Genomic DNA, 18,968 nt, shown 5'->3' with positions numbered 1-18,968 from the left:
AGGCCATCCAAATTCAGAGTCCTATTTCTTAACCAATTCACTGCTTATGTCCTTAAGCGCTATACTAGGCCATACTGCTTTCTTGAATGCATGGAGTCCCTTCCTAGAACACAATTATTTGGAACCCAATTCAAATACTACTAGATATTCTAGCAAAGAACTATGGTATAAGAGGAACTTATTATTGCACTCTAAATAGCTGTATATTTTGGCAGAACTAAATAATATAATCAAGAAGAATCAGCCTACAGTCAAACCTGGTTTGATAAAATATGAAAGGTTATAAAGTAGAACAAGTCATCATAGACAAAAACCCCGTCCTTCCAAGTTCAATAGACGTTTGTTATTCTGCTGTATGCCCATTTAAATTTTTATCAAGAAGAAAAATGATGCAATTAGAGAAGACCATATATTACACATCCCATAAACATTTTCTTTAGTAGTCTAAACAAAGTGGTTTGACGTCAAGATAAAATATAAATATCTTCAATAACCACTTCGGTGTATAACTGCCATTAGAATTTCTATGTCACGTAAAAAAAATACCTTTTTCTTTTGTTTCGATTTCTGTTAAGTTATTTTGGTGGGGAAAATTGAAGTCTATATGAGAAATGAGGGAAGATTTCAATAGAATTTGGTTTTTGTCTTCACAAAATAAAAGGCATACATCTGTTAAACAGAACACAAAAGGATAAGGTAGTAACAGTTCATGCTTTATAATAAAGGTGACATGTCTTTGATCTTTTGTTTTAAAATTAAGCTCAAGGGTCCTGCTTGACTAACTAACATTCACAAACCTAATGTTTTGTGCCTTACAGGCTGCACAGAGTATAGTCTTCTCAGAAACTGATGGTGCTGTTTACCCTAAAAATTTCCTGCATACAAAGGCATATTATCACTCTCACCCTGTGCCAGGGTTTCACAGGATACTAGGACAGGGGGATGGAGTAAAAACTGCATCAGAAGAGCAGGCTAGTTGGCTTGGATGTGTGCCTGAATTATAATTCCCATTACAAACGTGAGCAGTATGCCTGTGAGCTTCTCTCAGAGATGTGGAAAAGAAGAAAATGTGGCAACTAGCTACTTACTGATTGAGCTTCTTCCATTGCTTTCTTCCATGTCTCTCTTATCCAAAACCCCAGGCTTCATCTCCAAGATGCCTTTCTGATGCCTTCCGACATCTGTTCTATACTCTGCCACCGCTGAGTCTTTGTGCAAGCTGCCCAGATCCCTGGAGAAATCGTCTTCTTTCTACAAAACCCAACCTCCCTATCACCACCTGCAACACATACATACATACACCTTCTATGCTTTTTCTTCTTCAACTCACCACTGAACTCACTTAATTCCAGGATTTTTTTTTTTTCGATACGCAGGCCTCTCACTGTTGTGGCTTCTCCCGTTGCGGAGCACAGGCTCCGGATGCGCAGGCTGTGGCCATGGCTCACGGGCCCAGCCGCTCCGCGGCATGTGGGATCCTCCTGGACCGGGGCACGAACCCGTGTCCCCTGAATCGTCAGGCGGACTCTCAACCACTGCACCACCAGGGAAGCCCCAGGAATTTTTCATTATCTTTCTCATTCATTCATTTGATAATTTTGTTCAACCAACATCCACTCATTTAGAACAAAAACTATGTGCCAGACATTGCGAAAACAACCTTTAAGTGACATTTCTTCTAAGCAGTTTTGCAACTAACTAGCGCACGTGTATATTTATAGGATAAATCTGTCTCACTCTCCATCCTGTTGCTAGATGGGGGCTTGCTGGCTCTTTGTAGCACTCTGGACTCTGGCATACTACCGATACTCAATAAATTCTAGTTAACCTACTAAGAGACTGATGCTGCCAACAGCAGCTATTCTAGCTACGCTTCACAGTAAGAGAAAGTAAATGCCCTTTGTCTCACATTTCTGAGCCACGCCACTCCAGCCGACTTTTGACCCATCCTCCTCCCTCCCCCATCCTAGTCACCAAAACAAACATGGAATATTTATGCCCAATAAGTAACCACATATCCCATTCAACTTTGGCCAAAAACAGGAACCCTGAGGTTCAGAATCCTAGTTTGTTGTTTAAAATACTGCTTGTTATCTGTGAAGTAAAGTGATGTATTAGAATACAGGGACAAGGAGACAGGATTTGAGTCCCAGGGCTGCCACAAATCAGCTGTGATATCCTGGGCAAGCCACAAGTTTTTGGAGGTTTAGCGTCCTTATCTGTAGCAAAGACAGAAATGCTGGTACCTGCTTTCAGAGGCTCCTTGGGAGCATGAAATAGGGACTGTATAAGAGGGTGTTTTGGGGACTTCCCTGGTGGCACAGTGGTTAAGAATCTGTCTGCCAAGGCAGGGGACACAGGTTCGAGCCCTAGTCAGGGAAGATGCCACACACTGTGGAGCAACTGAGCCCATGTGCCACAACTACTGAAGAACTATGGTCAGAGTTCTGCATCTCTCTCTCCTCCCCGGTGGGCTTTCCTTATTGACAAGATGGGGGAGTGCAAGTTTTGATTTGTGGTTTAATTACATACTGGCTTTTGAATTTCTGAAAAAATCTTTCTAAGTAACAAATATCTGCTAAGCATTTTTTATACATTATCTTAGGAGGAAGATTTGAATTTATTATTCTGATTGGGAGTAAAAAGATAGAGTAAAAGATTGTATAATAGGTGGTTTTCAGATCAATGGATTGGGGATGATACAGTTTCCCACAAAATATTCATGGCATGGGTTTTCCAACTTTGTAAACTTCTGCCTGACCCAAATGGACCCCCTGCTTCAAAGTGGGGCTCCAGACGTCAAGGTCTTACAGATGGGGTCTATTTTACTCCTAAGTGTCTAGGGAACCAGTATCCCCCCTACAATTCATGCCCACCCCCAATGACCCTGCCTAGTGAACATGCCAACCCCGGTGAAGCATTTCTTTTATTTTCTTCCGTATCCAACCTGTCCATTTGCTCTGCTGCATTCCTGGAACACCTTCTAGGTGTCCCTGTTGCCATCAAACCCCTGCCTTCTGCCCCAGGGAGAAGGAACATGCCTGTAGTTCCATTCAGGAACTAGAACCTCAGATGCCCCCAAAGAATATGTGAGGGTTTGATAGGGTCGTTTTGAGTCTGTCTTTTGATGTTATCCATATTTTCACATTTGCCTCTCTTTTACAAAAGGTAAAACATCTAACTTTTGGCCTCGTTTGATTACTAAACAATGTGTCCAATAGATGTGGCAATCCCATCTCTGTGCCACTCATCCCTGACACCCATCCCCAACACCTGTCCCTTAGGAAGCCACACCATTCTTCATGAGAGGTCCAGGCTGCCCCTTACCACTTGGCCTGAACTGGGGTGAGGCTTCTTCTCACAGCCATGCTATTTGGTCCTGTGCGCCCTGCTTTACTCCTCCTGAAGGAGGAAGTTTGGCCCTCAAATCAACTCTAATACTCCACTGCCTACTGCTTCCTTCTCTCCCTCCAGCTGCTTCCTCTCTTCCCCCAGAGGAGCTCTCCAAGCTCAGTGAATAAATTCAGCCCCATGACATTTGCCCCCTCTTTTTTAGAGTCTCTCATTACAGTTGCACTTTGCCTAAACTTACACAACAAAATCGTGGCCAAAAATGTCACGATAATCCAATTCATTTTCTCCCAGGAACTTTCTCCAGCAAGCTGACTCTGTTGAATTAGCTGAAGAGCCCTGTCTCTCTAATGTATATTCTTAGACTATTGGTCCATCATAGTCAACTCCTTTGTGCCAGTTTTTTATTTAAATTGCAGGCATAGCTGTCAAAAGATCAACAGCAACATTGAGACATAATTTATCTGCCAGCAACAAAGGAGGCTCATAGGTAAGGAAGACGGACAATCAGGAAAAAGAAAGGTCTGTGGATAGACTTGCTTCCACTTTGAGAACAGTCTGAGTCAGAACAGACAATTACAAGCGTGTTAACTGGGGCACCAGCAGGACGAATCTCCTTCCATTCCAATTCACAAAGGTGTTTATGCCCCAGTTACCATTGGAAACTTTTACTTATTTCTTTGGGCTTTGAGGTCTATGACCTGGTTTTCAGTTTACCTTTTCTACTTGGCCTACAGCTTCCGTATTCGAAAGCACAGGGCAATTCCATTTTATTCGAGGCAGGAATGATCTTTCAGGACTACCCCTGAATGAGAGTCAGGAGCGGGGGAAAGATTTCCTCTCTTCCTCTCTCATCTCCTCTGCATTCTTCCCCACACAGCCCCAGGGCCCTTCTGACTGAACTCGAATTCTCCTATCAGCTCTTCAGCCTTGAGTGCAATCAAATGGGGTTGGACTAAGTTAAACTTGAAATATCATGAGAAGAGATACACATTAAGTCTTATCAGTCATTTGCATTTTGATAAAAAGTAGTTGATAGTATCTCTTTTCCACTTTCCCACAGGGCAGGTTTTAAGAAAAGGGAAAAGAGCAAATGGGTCATGGACACTGAGGGGGAATAAGGGTCATGGAAGACTCTAGAGTCCAAGTGCCTACATCACAGTCTAGCCAAAAGCAGGGTCAATAAGGATTCCTATTTCCAGTTCTGCCACATCCCTTTGGCCCCACGTGGTGTCCAAAGGCAAACAGCTCACTCCTCTCATCACTAAGACATGGGAGGGAGAAAAAGTAAATGGATTGCAAGTGGGGAGCCAAAAAGAGATCAAGTCAATAGTTTGGGGTGAGGTGCGATTCCTTAAGTTTAACCTTATTTTCTTGTTCGTACCCCAGTGCAAGTTCAAGTCTTCGACTGATCTTTGTTTTCAGAGTTACAGGAGCCAAGTGATGTACAACAAAGGCACAATGATTCCTGGAGTGAGATGGGGAAGGAACCCAATGGCCATCATCTTGGGACATTGAGTCTGATTTTTGATTAAAAACTTGACCCAGAGATTTCTGAAATGTGAGTGGAAAAATAGCCATTTCAAGACTGCAAGCAGTTTTCAGTCTTATGAGCAAGGACATCTATAAGGGCCAGTCAGGAGCAGCTGTATAATGTGTGGGGCCCAGTGCAAGGTGAAAATGCAAGACCCTTGTTCATAAATTTGTAAAAATTCCAAAATGGTGACAGCAGAGCACTAAAACAAACACCCCTTCTAAGCATGGGCCCCTGTGGAATTGCACAGGGTGCAGCCACATGAAACTGGCCAGGGGGCCATTTAATTACTCAAATGTGGAGTGTGGAACCGCTTCTCACATGGAAATGGTTGAAACATGACTCCAAGGAGCATAACTGCTGTTTAAAAAACATGACTTTCGTAAAGACAAGAATCTGGACTGTTTGGCTTATTACCATATCAGTGAATACAGAGCAGCTGCTCACTAAATATTTGCTGGGGGAAAAATATGAATAAACAAGCATAAAATAACGTGTGCAGTAGGAAGCTGTGTCGTTACAGACTTGTGTCTGCTTCCAAGTTTTCTCTGTAGTGACCAAGAGACACATGAAAAGATGCCCAACATCACCAATTATTAGAGAAATGCAAATCAAAACTCCAATGAGGAATCACCTCACACTGGTCAGAATGGCCATCACCAAGAAATCTACAAAAAATCAATGCCGGAGAGGGTGTGGAGAAAATGGAACCCTCTTGCACTGTTGGTGGGAGTGTAAATTGGTACAGCCACTATGGAGAACAGTATGGAGGTTCCTTAAAAAACTAAAAATAGAGCTACCATATGACCCAGCAATCCCACTACTGGGCATATACCCAGAGAAAACCGTAATTCAAAAAGACACATGCACCCAATATTCACTGCAGCACTATTTACAATAGCCAGGTCATGCATGGAAGCAACCTACGTGTCCATTGGCAGATGAATGGTTAAAGAAGATGTGGTACCTATACAAAGGAATATTACTCAGCCACAAAAAGGAACAAAATTGGGTCATTTATAGAGACGTGGATGGACCTGGAGACAGTCATACAAAGTGAAGTAAGTCAGAAAGAGAAAAACAAATGTAGTATATTAACGCATATGTGTGGAATCTAGAAAAATGGTACAGATGAACCTGTTTGCAAGGTAGAAATAGAGACACAGATATAGAGAACAAATGTATGGACACCAAGGGGGGAAAGGGGGAGTGGGATGAATTGGGAGATGGGGATTTACATATATACACTAATATGTATAAAATAGATAACTAATGAGAACCTGCTGTATAGCTTAGTGCTCTGTGGTGACCTAAATGGGAAGGAAATCCAAAAAAGAGGGGATATGTGTATACATATGGCTGATTCACTTCACTGTACAGTAGAAACTAACTCAACATTGTAAAACAACTATACCCCAATTAAAACAAAAGTTTTCTCTGTAGGAAACTGACCCTTAAGTGCAGGTAAACCATTGCCTGTGCTTATGAAAACATGAATATTCTTTAGGAAGCATTTACTCAAGAAAACCAAGGGGCTGTTCACATTAAAGGGCTTGAGAGAATCTGAGCACATATGATACCCTAGAGTTGAGAGGACTGAGTGTAGCCCCAGTTGGGAGCAGGCCCTTCTTATCACTCCTGAAAGGAACCCAGAGCCTTTCTTTAACCTCAACTGTTAGAAGCATCAGGAGTGTGTCTTGAGGAATTAGTACAAGCAGTGGGCTTAAGACGATGGGCACCGCCGTCAGACTAGCTTCATTATTACCTTATTGGGCAAGTTACTTAATCTTTCTGTGTCTTAGTTTTCTCATCTATAAAATGGAGGGATAATATAGTATCTGCCTCACAGGGCTGTTTAAAGGATCAAAGGAGTTTTATGTGTCACGCCCTTAGAACAGTACCTGGAACATGGTGAGTGCTTTATAAGTATTTGCTGCTTATTATAACCCTCTTTGGAAGGACACCATTGCCTGTGGCAATAATGAGGCCCCTTCAAGCACCTTCCCAGACAGTAAGCGTTGATGAAGGGAACAGGAACAGAAGAGAAGGAAAAGACTGGATGCTGCCAATCAACAAGTGTGTGAGCACTTCCATGCCTCTTCCCTGACCTTAGCAAATTGCCCAAAATAGCCAAGGAAAGGAGGGTTCTTTACTTGGTGGGGCCTTGGGGTGAGAGGGTATTGGGGGTTGACAGCCTGCAGGCACAGGAACTTCAGGCACCGATGCTATGATGTGACTTGACACTACTTTTATTAGAGGCAGAGTTGCACAGTGGCATCAACACATCTTGATGGACATAAGCAAGGGTTCTAGAGTCAGACTGAATTCAAGTCCTGGTCTATCATGTGGTCAAAGCTAATCTAATGGTGTAATTAGAACTCAACCGTGAGTGATAATCTTTCTAAAAGGGCAAAGTTGAACTGGGGATTCTAAGTCCTCCTAATTTCTCACGGAAGACCAAATCTATGTTTGAATAACCAAAAAGTCTGCTAGCCTAATCGGCACCTACGTGCTAGTCAGGAAAAGTCTTCATTTCTTGAGCCTGACAAGGCTCATGCTGGACTTTACTCCCAATTCCCCCTCTTTCCAGGAGCCCTTGTTCAGCACCTAACCTTAACGCATATAATCTGAGCACAGTTAACCAATGTAGTTAATATTTTAATTTGAAGGAAAAAAAACTTGGAAGAAAAATGTCATTTAATTAAAAAATAATAAAGTCTATGAATTTTACATAAATTTTTGCAAATATTCAAGATCAGGAAGACTGAATCCTGAAAGCCAGGGCCAGTCTTACTCTTGTAAGAGAATTAGGATCCTAAGCAGAAAACAAGATATATGATCATTCTTAGACGGAAGTGTTAGTAAATGGTTTGCCAAACAGAGATTGGAATTGAAAACTAATGGTTACTCTCACCGCCATATACGAAGCGTAGCAATAGTAATAAAACAATTTTCCTCATGAATTCTTTAAGCAAAAAATCCTAAGAGTAATTTGAGAAAGTTGTATAGTAAATTATCTCTGCCTTTTTGAAATAGGGAGAAAGCAGATACATTAAAATATCCTCTACGTGTAATTTACATATAGCTGCAAGGTATAATGAAGTCAGTAGTAAGAGATGTGAAACCCTTGGATTAGGAGAGAAGAAATGATTTAAAATGTTAACAGTTACCACCGATTTTGTGTATTTTCCTGGCTTGTATTCTCCCGTGATCTCTAGAAAAGTCCTGTCAAGAATGCTTCCCAAGACTGGGGATTTCTTTCCCTGGTGGTATGGAAGGATGAGGGCTGGACTGAGTGAGGATATGGGAGTGTCAGTTTGCACTTTACCACCAATCAGCTGGACTGCATGAAATGACCTTCTTTTCATTCTCCATCTGGGAAACTCCTACTCATCTTTCAAAACTCAGCTCAGGTGCTACTTCCTCTCGGAAGCCTTCAAGGACACCCCTAGGGAGAGTCTCTGGGTGCTTATACACTTTGCTCAGTCTCTTTTAGAGTATTTTTTGCTGTTTCATAATTTTGGTTTACCATACATGGTTTACTGACTAAAATATAACTTTCTCAAAGGCAGGCAACGTGACCTGCTATCTTTAATTCTTGGGCACGTAGCACGGTATTTGACTAAATAAATGATTAATTGAATTAATGTCCCTAGGTACCTCATGCAAACTCTCTGGTACTGCATTTTCTTCATCTGTAAAAGGAAGGCATCCATCTGTTTTCTCAAGTTCCCATCCAGTTCAAATGCTCCTTGAATGTATAATATTTAGTTACAGATATTCCATCCAGATCTTTTCTAGGGGTAGGGCAGACAGAGTTACCTCTGGGATTCTGCTATCTCCTCTTTGAACCCTCTCCATGCATCCGATTCCCCTGCACATCCTGGATATGACTCTTTTCCACAGGCCCTTGCACTCAGCTACTTGTCAGTAGTGTCAAGGTTAAGAGCACAGATCCTGGAGACAGACTGTCTGAATACAAATACTGGCTCTAGCACTTATTAGCTATATGACCTTGGGAATGTTATTTAAGCTCTCAATTCCCTAATTTTCAAATAGGGACGATGATGGTGATGATGATAATGATGGTGATAATAAATTGCGTCTACCCCATAGGGTGTCTAAGACAGGTTCTGATCAATCAGAATGAATGCCAGCCTTCCTGGACATAGGACTCTACCCCACCCCATGCTGAGTGTGTTGTGGTTGTTGACTGTTTCAGAGAATGGGAAAAATAAGGTTTTAGTAAAAGATACTACAATAGATATTTTCAATAGGCAAAGGGGGAGGCATAATCCAGGTCAAGTCCAGGTCCTAGAAGGCTCACCCCAAGACAGGTTTCCAAGCTCTGTTGATTTCACAGGCAATAAATAATGAGACCAGGCTGTGGAACTTACTCTTCCTCTGTCTACTTTTTATCAGAAAATAATATTAGGTGGTTTCTCAAGAGTTATGTTTCTCTGATCATATCTGCAACTTAAGAAACTGTTATTTTTAATAATAGTAATTAATAGTAGAATAGCACTTTATTTTTTTTCATAAGATTCTCACAATCCTGTGAGATGGGTAAAGAAGTTATTATCTGCTCTTTTAAAAGAGTGATCACTAATCTATTGTATTTAGGAGTGTTAAACATGTAAGATTTTTGGCAATGCTTTGGAAACTTACATGGACATTGATGAATCAGCAGAGTAACTCAGATTTTCTCCATCAATTTCCTGGAATCTAATTGTAAATCTTGGATGATTTTAGAGTCTAAGTATAATAACTTATATTAAATGGATCCATAGCTTAGAAATTGTTGCTGTCACAAATAATATATTACTTCACTTACTCCAAGAATACAAGGTAAGTAACTTTTTAAATTCACAGAGCAAACTAGAAATAGACATGCCAAATTCATAGATTAGGTATAAAATTATGTAACAGCATACCTTTGAAATGCAAATCTATCAGGAGCTCTATAGACCACCTCTCCTTTATGGAAATGAACATGGTGTTTGGTCACAAATTAAAATTCCACTTGACAGAATACATGGTGCAGAATGAATAATCTTCACTCAAGCAATTCACAATTATACTCCTAATCCTCTCTCACTGTTCATTATATTAATACAGACTTGACTTTTAAGGGAATGCTTGACAACGGTTAAAACTAATGCCTTAAAATGTAAGCTTGGGTATAGATACAGATCTATGGAATAGATATTAATATATAATAGCTGGATCTTCTGTATTGAATTCTAGATGGGTATTTGTTTGCTGGTAATCTTATTTGACAAGTCCAGAGAAAAAGAATTATATCAGCTCCTCACTAAATGCAATTCCGGTGATGCTTTCTTATTCCTGAGAGCAAGTGAGGTAAGCAATCTTTTTTTATTGAACAGATTGATGGAATAATATTTTGGAAAAATTATAGGGAGTAAACAGATGGGAAATGGGAGAAAAGCCACATGGGTAAGAAAAATCATGAGTTTTCACTATATAACTATAAAATATAAAGGACACTTCTTTTGGGAACTCCATAGGTCACTTGATTCAACAACAGTGATATATTTTCGTTTCAGCAAAGCTTCTAAACTTTGGGAGTACGGGAGTTTTATGACATATGGCTCTCAGCACCAGCTGTGACAGAGAAAAAGGCCTGTTGATAGAATAATTCTGATTAAGATAATAAGATCCTTGGCTGGCCACATTTAATAGCCTCACAGGAAATTTTAGGGTGGAAGTCAGCCAACAAGCCCATCTTCATTTGCCCTTTCCTTTGAGTTGGCATAAACAGTAGACACTTACTTATTTCTTTGAAAAATTAACTCCTTAAAAAATTTTTAATGGAGTCATTTCACATGGTAGTCCAGCCTATATTTTAAATTAGGTAAAAGCTTTAAAATAACTCCCTATCTTACTGGCTTGCTACATCCCCTTCTTGTCCTCATTATGTCATCCTGGGCATTGTGTCATGACTACGAAAGGTGGAGGGAACATTCAAGAACTGGAACCATTTGAGATGGGAGTGCAGGAAGGAAATGCCCCATAAGGAACTCTGAATCCATGTAGAGAAGAATCTTAAATGGCTAGGATTAGACCACAGATGATTTTTTTTTAATTAATTAATTTACTTTTGGCTGCGTTGGGTCTTCATTGCTGCTCGCAGGCTTTCTCCAGTTGTGGCGAGCGGGGGCTGCTCTTAATTGACGTGCACACGCTGCTCATTGCAGTGGCTTCTCTTGTCGCGGAGCACAGGCTCTAGGCACACGGGCTTCAGTAATTGTGGCGTGTGGGCTCAGTAGCTGTGGTTCGCGGGCTCTAGAGCACAGGCTCAGTAGTTGCGGCGCGCGGGCTTAGTTGCTCTGCGGCATGTGGGATCTTCCCGGACCAGAGCTCGAACCCGTGTCCCCTGCATTGGCAGGCAGATTCTTTTTTTTTTTTTTTTTTTTTTTTTTGTACGCAGGCCTCTCACTGCTGTGGCCTCTCCCGCCGCGGAGCACAGGCTCCGGACGCGCAGGCTCGGCGGCCATGGCTCACGGGCCCAGCCGCTCCGAGGCATGTGGGATCCTCCTGGACCGGGGCACGAACCCGTGTCGCCTGCACCGGCAGGCGGACTCCCAACCACTGCGCCACCAGGGAAGGCCCGCACAGATGATTTCTAATTAAGAGTGCTATGGATTGAAGCATTGTGCCGTCTCCAAATCCATGTGTTGAAATCCCAACCCCCAAGAGGATGGTATTAGGAGGTGGAGACTTTGGGAGATGATTAGGCCATGTGGTTTGAGTCCTCATAAATGGGATTATCACCTTTATAAAAGAAGCCAAGAAAGTACCCTTGCCCCTTCCTCCATGTAAGGTTACAGGGAAAAGGCAGCCCTTAATGAGACAACAAGCTCTTACCAGACACCAAATCTGCCAGCACTATGATCTTAGACTTCCCAGCCTCTAGAATGATGAGATATAAATGTTTGTTGCTTAAAAGCCATCAAGTTTATGGCATTTTTGTTATAGCAGTCCAAATGGACTAAGACAGGGAATTTGGCATAATCAGATTTGTGCTTTAAAAAAATCACTCTGGTGACAATATGGAGGACAGATTGGAAGGGAAAGACATTGGACTTTGTGATATTACTTGGAAGATTCTAGAAATAGGCTGAGGGGAGAAATGCTGAGAAACTGAACTAAGACAGTGACTCTGGGAATAGAAAGGAGAAAACAGATTCAAGACTAGTCATCAGGTCTTGTCCTTTCTCTCTCTGAAGTACCTCTACCAGTTTAGTCAGATGTCTCAATAATGCCCTTTAGAGCATCTTGCTTTCCTCCAGTCCAGGATCACGTATTGTATTTGGTTGCTGTCTCTTTAGTCTCCTTTAATGGGGAAACATTCATCAGTTTTCCATTATCTTTCATGACACTGACATTATTAAAAAGTACAGGTCAGTTCTTTTATGGACCGTTCCTTAGTTTTGGTTTGTCTGGTGCTTGCTCATGATTCGATTCAGGCTACGCACTTCCAGCTGGAATACCACATATGCAATGTCATGTCCTTCACAGGGTCACATCTGGAGGCCACATGATGTCTGCCTGCTCCTCATTGGTTATATTCATCTTGATCACCGGGTCAGGGTGTTGTCTGGTTACTCCATTGTACAGTTACTGTCTCCCTTTTTGACCAATAAGCAATCCGTGGGGAAATACTTTATTACCATATAAATGTTCAGCTCTGTGGCAGACGTCCCTCCCTGGATTGAGCATTCTCTTTTTTTTTAAATTAATTAATTAATTAAATTTTGGCTGCGTTGGGTCTTCATTGCTGCGCGCGGGCTTTCTCTAGTTGCAGCGAGCGGGGGCTACTCTTCATTGTGGTGCACAGGCTTCTCATTGCAGTGGCTTCTCTTGCTGCGGAGCAGGGGCTTGAGGTGTGCGGGCTTCAGTAGTTGTGGCACGCAGGCTCAGTAGTTGTGGCGCACAGGCTTAGTTGCTCCGCGGCATGTGGGATCTTCCCCGACGAGGGCTCAAACCCATGTCCCCTGTATTGGCAGGTGGATTCTTAACCACTGTACCACCAGGGAAGTCCGATTGAACATTCTCTGATGATTCCTGTCCAGATGAATTTTTACCATGTTGGTTGAAAAATGGTCATTTTTCCAGAAGCTCCTTTTTTAACTAGACATAGTGTTGCCTGAAATCTATATATATGTATATGAAATATATATGTGATATATAGTTGTGGTTTTGTGGCTAAATTCTCATGGAACTGTTCTGTGGGACTTCCGGGAAGTCTCCTTAAAAGCACAGGGGTCAGGGGTGAGAGGGTGGCAGGTGTTTATCTCCCTCCCTCCTCCTTCCTGCTGCCTATAACACAAACATGATAGCTGGAGATCTGTCAGTCAACTTAGACCACCTTGTATCTTGCAAATAAAATCCTCAAACAGGATTTTGAGGATTTTGAGGATGCCATAACATCCTCAAAGAAAAGAAATTGGGTCCCTGTTGACACTGTGAAACTTCCAACCAGCCCTGGACTGCCTACGTCCAGACTTCTATCTTGTTTAAGCCACTATTTTGGGGATCTCTCTTACAGATGAACAAAAGCTTCTAGCTAGATACATACTTAGTAGTTGAATCTTTGAGAAAGTATGGGCAGCTTTCTCGGTAGAGCATGAAGTAAGAAGAGAGAAGGGTTAAGGATTAGGGCCCTGAAGAATACTGAATAGTAAAGGAGCCAGTGTAGAAATCTGTGAAAAAATCAAATATCAGGACAGAGTGGTGCTTCCAAAATCAAGGGAATAAAGAGGTTGAAGGGAGAATGGCATGAACAGTTCAAATATCGTAAGAGTTCAAATGAGATAAAACTGAAGAGCCTCCACTGAGTTTGGCCATTACAGGTCTTTGGTCACTTACCAAGAAGACTTTTATTAAAATGCTCATTTTCAGTGGTTTCCAGGAAAAACATTTTACAAAAATGAATAAGAAAATTCTCTGCCCTTAGGAGCTTACTGTCTAGAAGGAAAACAGAAATTCATAATCACAATATATAGCATATTATAGGACTTAAAAATCGGTACATGATAGGAGCCGTGAAAAAAGGAACTAATTTCAGCTTGATGTACTAATTGGAGGATATAAGGTTTGAGCTGAACCTTGAAAGATGATTGGAATTTCCCCCATGAAAAGGACATTCGAGACTAAGAAAACAGAAAAAGCAAAGATTTAGAAGTTATAAAGTATAGGATTTACTCTTGAAACATCTCACTTTTCTGGTGGTGGTAGGATAGGGTTTTAGAGACTTGGGTGTAAGGTGATAGGGCTTCAGAGGTGGGCTGGGGCCTCACTGTGGAAGGCTGCATAAAACAGCAGAGAGGACGGACTTTCTTCTGTAAGCACTGGGGAGCTACCACAGGTTCTTAAGGGGCAAGTGATTACTATAAATGTTTTATAAGGATGTGACTAGAGGCCAGGTATCGGGGGAAGAAATTAGTGATGGGGATTACTTAGAAGATTTTGCCATGGTTGTGGCTAAATAGCATGAGCATAAATATGGGCAATGGCAGTAGGAAGGAAAGGAAGAGGATGAATTCAAGAACCATTGCAGAGGGTGGTGAAGGGAAAGTGTCCTGAAAATATTATTACCATAGGATTCCTGTCTTTGTAAAGCACTACCCCTAAACCAGGCTTGGGAGACCTAAACAAACCATGGAGTGATTCCTGCTGCTGTTGGTGTAGGCTTCCTCCCTAATGCCAGCTGGAGTAGCCTTCTGCTAACTATGACAGTGAAGAGCGGTCTGTGGTCATCAGAAGTCATTATTCTTTAGAATACCCATCTAACAAAAGCTTGCCACCACTTATTAAGTACCTAAGTGACAGTCACTGCATGAGCGCTTCGTGTATTTTACCTAGAGATCTTTACATCAATACAGTAAGGAATAATTTTCCCATTTATCAGGTGTGGAAAATGAAGCCCATTGAAGGGAGAGAACTTGCCCAGGGTCACTCAGGACTTTCCAAGTCCAAGGCACTTAGCCTGATGGAGATGATGACCAAAATGCACAAAATCCTTTGAACCTTTACTAAAACATTTGCCTTTTCAGGATAGCTAAATTTCTGTCTTTTCCCTTTACTTAAAAAAAAAAATCCTCCTATCTAATCTCTTGTCTTTCTTACTAATATACATCCAAATACATTGCAAGTATTTCTGAAAAAATGATTTCAACATTAGGCCTTCCATGTACTTGACTTTCTTTTTTTTTTTTTGGCGGTACGCGGGCCTCTCACTGCTGTGGCCTCTCCCATTGCGGAGCACAGGCTCCGGACGCGCAGGCTCAGCGGCCATGGCTCACGGGCCCAGCCGCTCCCGCGGCATGTGGGATCTTCCCGGACCGGGGCACGAACCCGTGTCCCCTGCATCGGCAGGCGGACTCCCAACCACTGCGCCACCAGGGAAGCCCCATTTGATTGTTTTTAAAATGAAACTGTTCTTGTCTTGGCCAGGGAGAAAAATTTCCTCCAACACTTGGCATCTTTTGAAAAACCAATAATAAACTCTTTCACCCATGATTGACTTGTAATCATTTCATACTTTTGTGAAAAGAAAGAAACATGATTTCAAAAGTAGTGATCTTAGACAAATTGTCAAATCGCCCCTACATTTGTGACAACTTTTGGGTCAGGAAAGCATCTCCTTGTAGATGCAATGTGGAGTTTAAAGTGTTTTTTCACAGAAACATCAACAACAACTTTTAGCTACGTTGTTAAAAATTAAATTTTCCTTATGTTTCGTTTAACATGAACTAAAGTTTTACAACGATAATCCAGTAATAGGATCCTGAGAGATGACAGGCAAGCATTGAAGGGAAGAATTGCCTTTAATATATTTTGTATTTATACATGAAGGAAAACCAAGATAGTGACTTTTGACTAGGCTAGATCATCTGACTCCAGATAGTGAAGTAATATCATCAACAATTTGTTTATTGTTAGCAGGACTCTAAGCACTGAATGGAGAATAACAAAGAGGGAATATAAATATGTAATAACACATCACCTATCAGAGTTCAGAAATATAGAAATTTCACTTTGGCTGAAATGCCAATCATTTTCCCCCTGATGAAGTCTCCTCAGAGAGCCTGTTGCTCTCTGACCAGCTAATTTGACCAGGGACAGATACTTGGCCCAAACTGAGTCAATCAGATTTTCAGAGACAGGAAGGCTGAATTGGAGGGTGCTGGCATTGAAGATGCAAGGTCATGATGCAAGGTCATGCATTGCCAAAATTGACAGCATGGCAGCCCAAAGCCGGTGTTATGAAGGAAAAGAAAGTAAAAACTCTACAGAGAAGCAAAATAACTAATTTGCAGAGAAGAACGTGGAGCAGATGTGAAACAGGACAAAGAGATTAGGGAACCAAGTAGCTAGAAGGAGAAAGGGAAAGAGAAAGAGAATGAGAGAGAAGCTCTCTGACCATGCATACTTCCTTCAGTTGGGTTCTGAATAATGTCTTAAAATAAGTCGTCTTTCCTTTCCTTGTATGTTTTGGTTCCTGAGAATCAAGGGATACTTTAATAAGCCATTCACTGATTGGACTAGAGCCAAAAGTAAACAAGAAAGGCATCTGAACAGTCAAATTACATTTCGAAAATACTATCTACTAAAGTTCACGTGACACTAAAAGTCTTTCATTGCTTATTTAATTTCTTATAACAGCTTTATTAAGATATAATTCACATAATATAAAATGCACCCCTCTTTAATTACCTGTTTACTTTAAATTTGTTTTAATTCCACCAAGCTTCCAGATTTCATGTCTAACTCTATGAGTAGCCTTAATAACGAAGAGAGAATGGCTAGTAGAAGCCAGCACACTGCAGCAATAAAGTGAGTTGACGGCCTAGCAGCCAAGGAGGAAATAGAAGAACTATAATTAGGAGAACAATAATTCCAAACGGGGAAAAAGGAGCAATCTGGGGCCACGTAGAGTGTTTTCATCAGGCTTTTCTAGTTCCGAGGAACAGCTCAAGTTACATCTAATATTAGGGGAAGGAGTTGTAAGGAATGAAGAAAACAAGGATCTCAACCCCTCAGGGCCTCGTGGGAACCAACAAGGGCCAAATCACCAAACCTCTGGAACACCAGGCGCTGTAGCAGCGCCAGACCTCAGGAAGACTGGGACTAGGACGCCATCGAGAATCCAAGGTTACCCCGGGACTTCAACATCGCACATCGTCACCTCAGTGATCAGTTATTTACGGCCTCAGCTCTCCCCTCTGGCTGCGCTTAGCAGTGTCTTGCGTCTTCTCTGTCTCCCCTGACCCACTTCCTCAACCCCTCTTAGGAATTTATAAGCTGCCAGCTCTTGACCTATTGCAACCTGCAGACTCATTCTGTTTGGCCGGTGTGGTGCCTTCACGTTTAGAGTTCCAAAGTCTTAGGGTGGGGCATGAACTTGGCCGTCACCCGAATCTTTGCCAAGCCCGGGCTACCTTCGCCACGCCCCCTTCTCTCATTTGCATAGCCCACCCCCGCTGCTGAAGGTCGGAGTTGGTGATTCCTGCTCTCTACCTCTTTTCTACCTCACAGCTTGTGCTTAGCATCAGACTTGCTTCCTCATAACTTTGGCTTATTCTACCCCATTGGCTCTCTGTGTACATGTTTCTAGCTCCCACTGTTCACCAGTAATTCCCAGCTCAAATTCCCCAAAGGGAGAATCCGAACCACACCACCCAGTTGTGGCTAAACTTTTTCCACTGGTCCATGCTGTAGACTGCTGGCCAGCCTAGAGCATGGCTGCTTTAGGACAGGAGTCCACTCTGTGTTATCAGGTGTGGCTGAGGAACTGCAGGGCCTGCGGAGAACAGAACACAGCTGTCTGGGGCTGACACCTCAGCAGTGCCCATGAGCAGCGCAGGTACCTTTAGTTGGGGCTGAGGGAAAGGTGTCTGCAGTAATTGTCCAGCCCAGTGAAGTCTGAGGGACCTAACTAGGCAAAACCTTAAAAAGACTGAGAGAATCAGGTTCCATCTAGCATCCTCAAAGTCTGTGATCCTAACGTGGAGTCTTCAAGAAAAGGTTAAATTGTGTTCAGTGCTCTCTGTCTAAGGAAACAGTGATGTGTATAGTACGCTTTGGAAGAATTTTGAAAATCATGAAAGTAAAAATAATGGAAGGTATTTAATGTGTATTCAGATATTTGAGAAACCTTGGATGGTAAAAACAAAACAAAAACAACAACAACCAAAAAAACTTCATTTTCCATTGAAATAGGAATTTGTCCTACAAAGTTAAGAACAGAAGCTCGGAACGTTTTCTAATCCTGGCTCTGCCACTTACCAGCTAGCAAAATCTTTAGTAATTCATTTCCTCAACTGCCTCATCTATGAAATGAGGGTAATAACAGTACCTATCTTGTAGAGTTGTCAGATTAAACTAAATATTCCAAATAAAACCTTTAGAATGGGTACCTGGTGCATAGTTAGTGCTAAAAATTTATTATTATTATTGCTGCCATTGTTTTGTTATTATATAAATAAGGGAGTTATGTACTAATACATTAGTAGGATTTTTATAATGGTTGATAACTGTCGAGATTTTCCTCTTTGTACATATATATTCTCTTTAACATTTTGTTCTAGCTCTGTCACACAAATTATGTATTGTATTTCCACATGAAACAAACTGCTTCAGTTGACTTGCTATACTCTATAACAACAGTGTTTTGTTTGAGGGGATCCGAGTTTATTTTAACCCTAGTGCTGGTCTGTCTATCCATTAGCTTATCTTGGTGCCTAGACTGAAAGGCAACCCTGGCAAGGCAACCTTCAGAGCAGGCCCCTACGTGGATAGCTGTCAATTCAAAAGTAAACACCTTTGAAAAACAACAAAGGCTATAGCTGATGCCAAAGGATTTATCTAAAGTCAGTCTCTTTGGCGTCTCTGGCCAGTTCTAGGTTGACTTCCTGCCTGGAAATAAGACAGGAAAGTGCTGGAATGGGTGCACGCCAAAAGGGCTGAGACCTGAAAGAAGTGGCACTCAATGAACCCATTAGAATCAGTGAGGGAGCTTTAGAAAACATATCACTGCTGGTCCCACTTTACACCA

General features: G+C 41.8%; 1 long non-coding RNA gene across 2 annotated transcripts in view; it reads left to right on the top strand.

The window, feature by feature from the left end:
- The window catches only part of LOC141275687 (uncharacterized), a 52,777-nt gene that overhangs the window by 24,629 nt on the left and 9,180 nt on the right, over positions 1 to 18,968 (top strand). Inside the window, exon 1 of one of the 2 annotated variants that reach the window (XR_012327293.1) lies at positions 10,079 to 10,246. The exons of the other annotated variant lie outside the window; for it this stretch is intronic. This is a non-coding gene — a long non-coding RNA (uncharacterized lncRNA). Of the gene's footprint in view, positions 1 to 10,078; positions 10,247 to 18,968 lie in introns of those variants that run through there. 2 annotated transcript variants of the gene reach the window in all.

Source organism: Tursiops truncatus, chromosome 17 (assembly GCF_011762595.2).
Source record: "Tursiops truncatus isolate mTurTru1 chromosome 17, mTurTru1.mat.Y, whole genome shotgun sequence".
Lineage (NCBI taxonomy): Eukaryota > Metazoa > Chordata > Mammalia > Artiodactyla > Delphinidae > Tursiops > Tursiops truncatus.
This window is presented reverse-complemented; position numbering and strand designations above follow the sequence as displayed.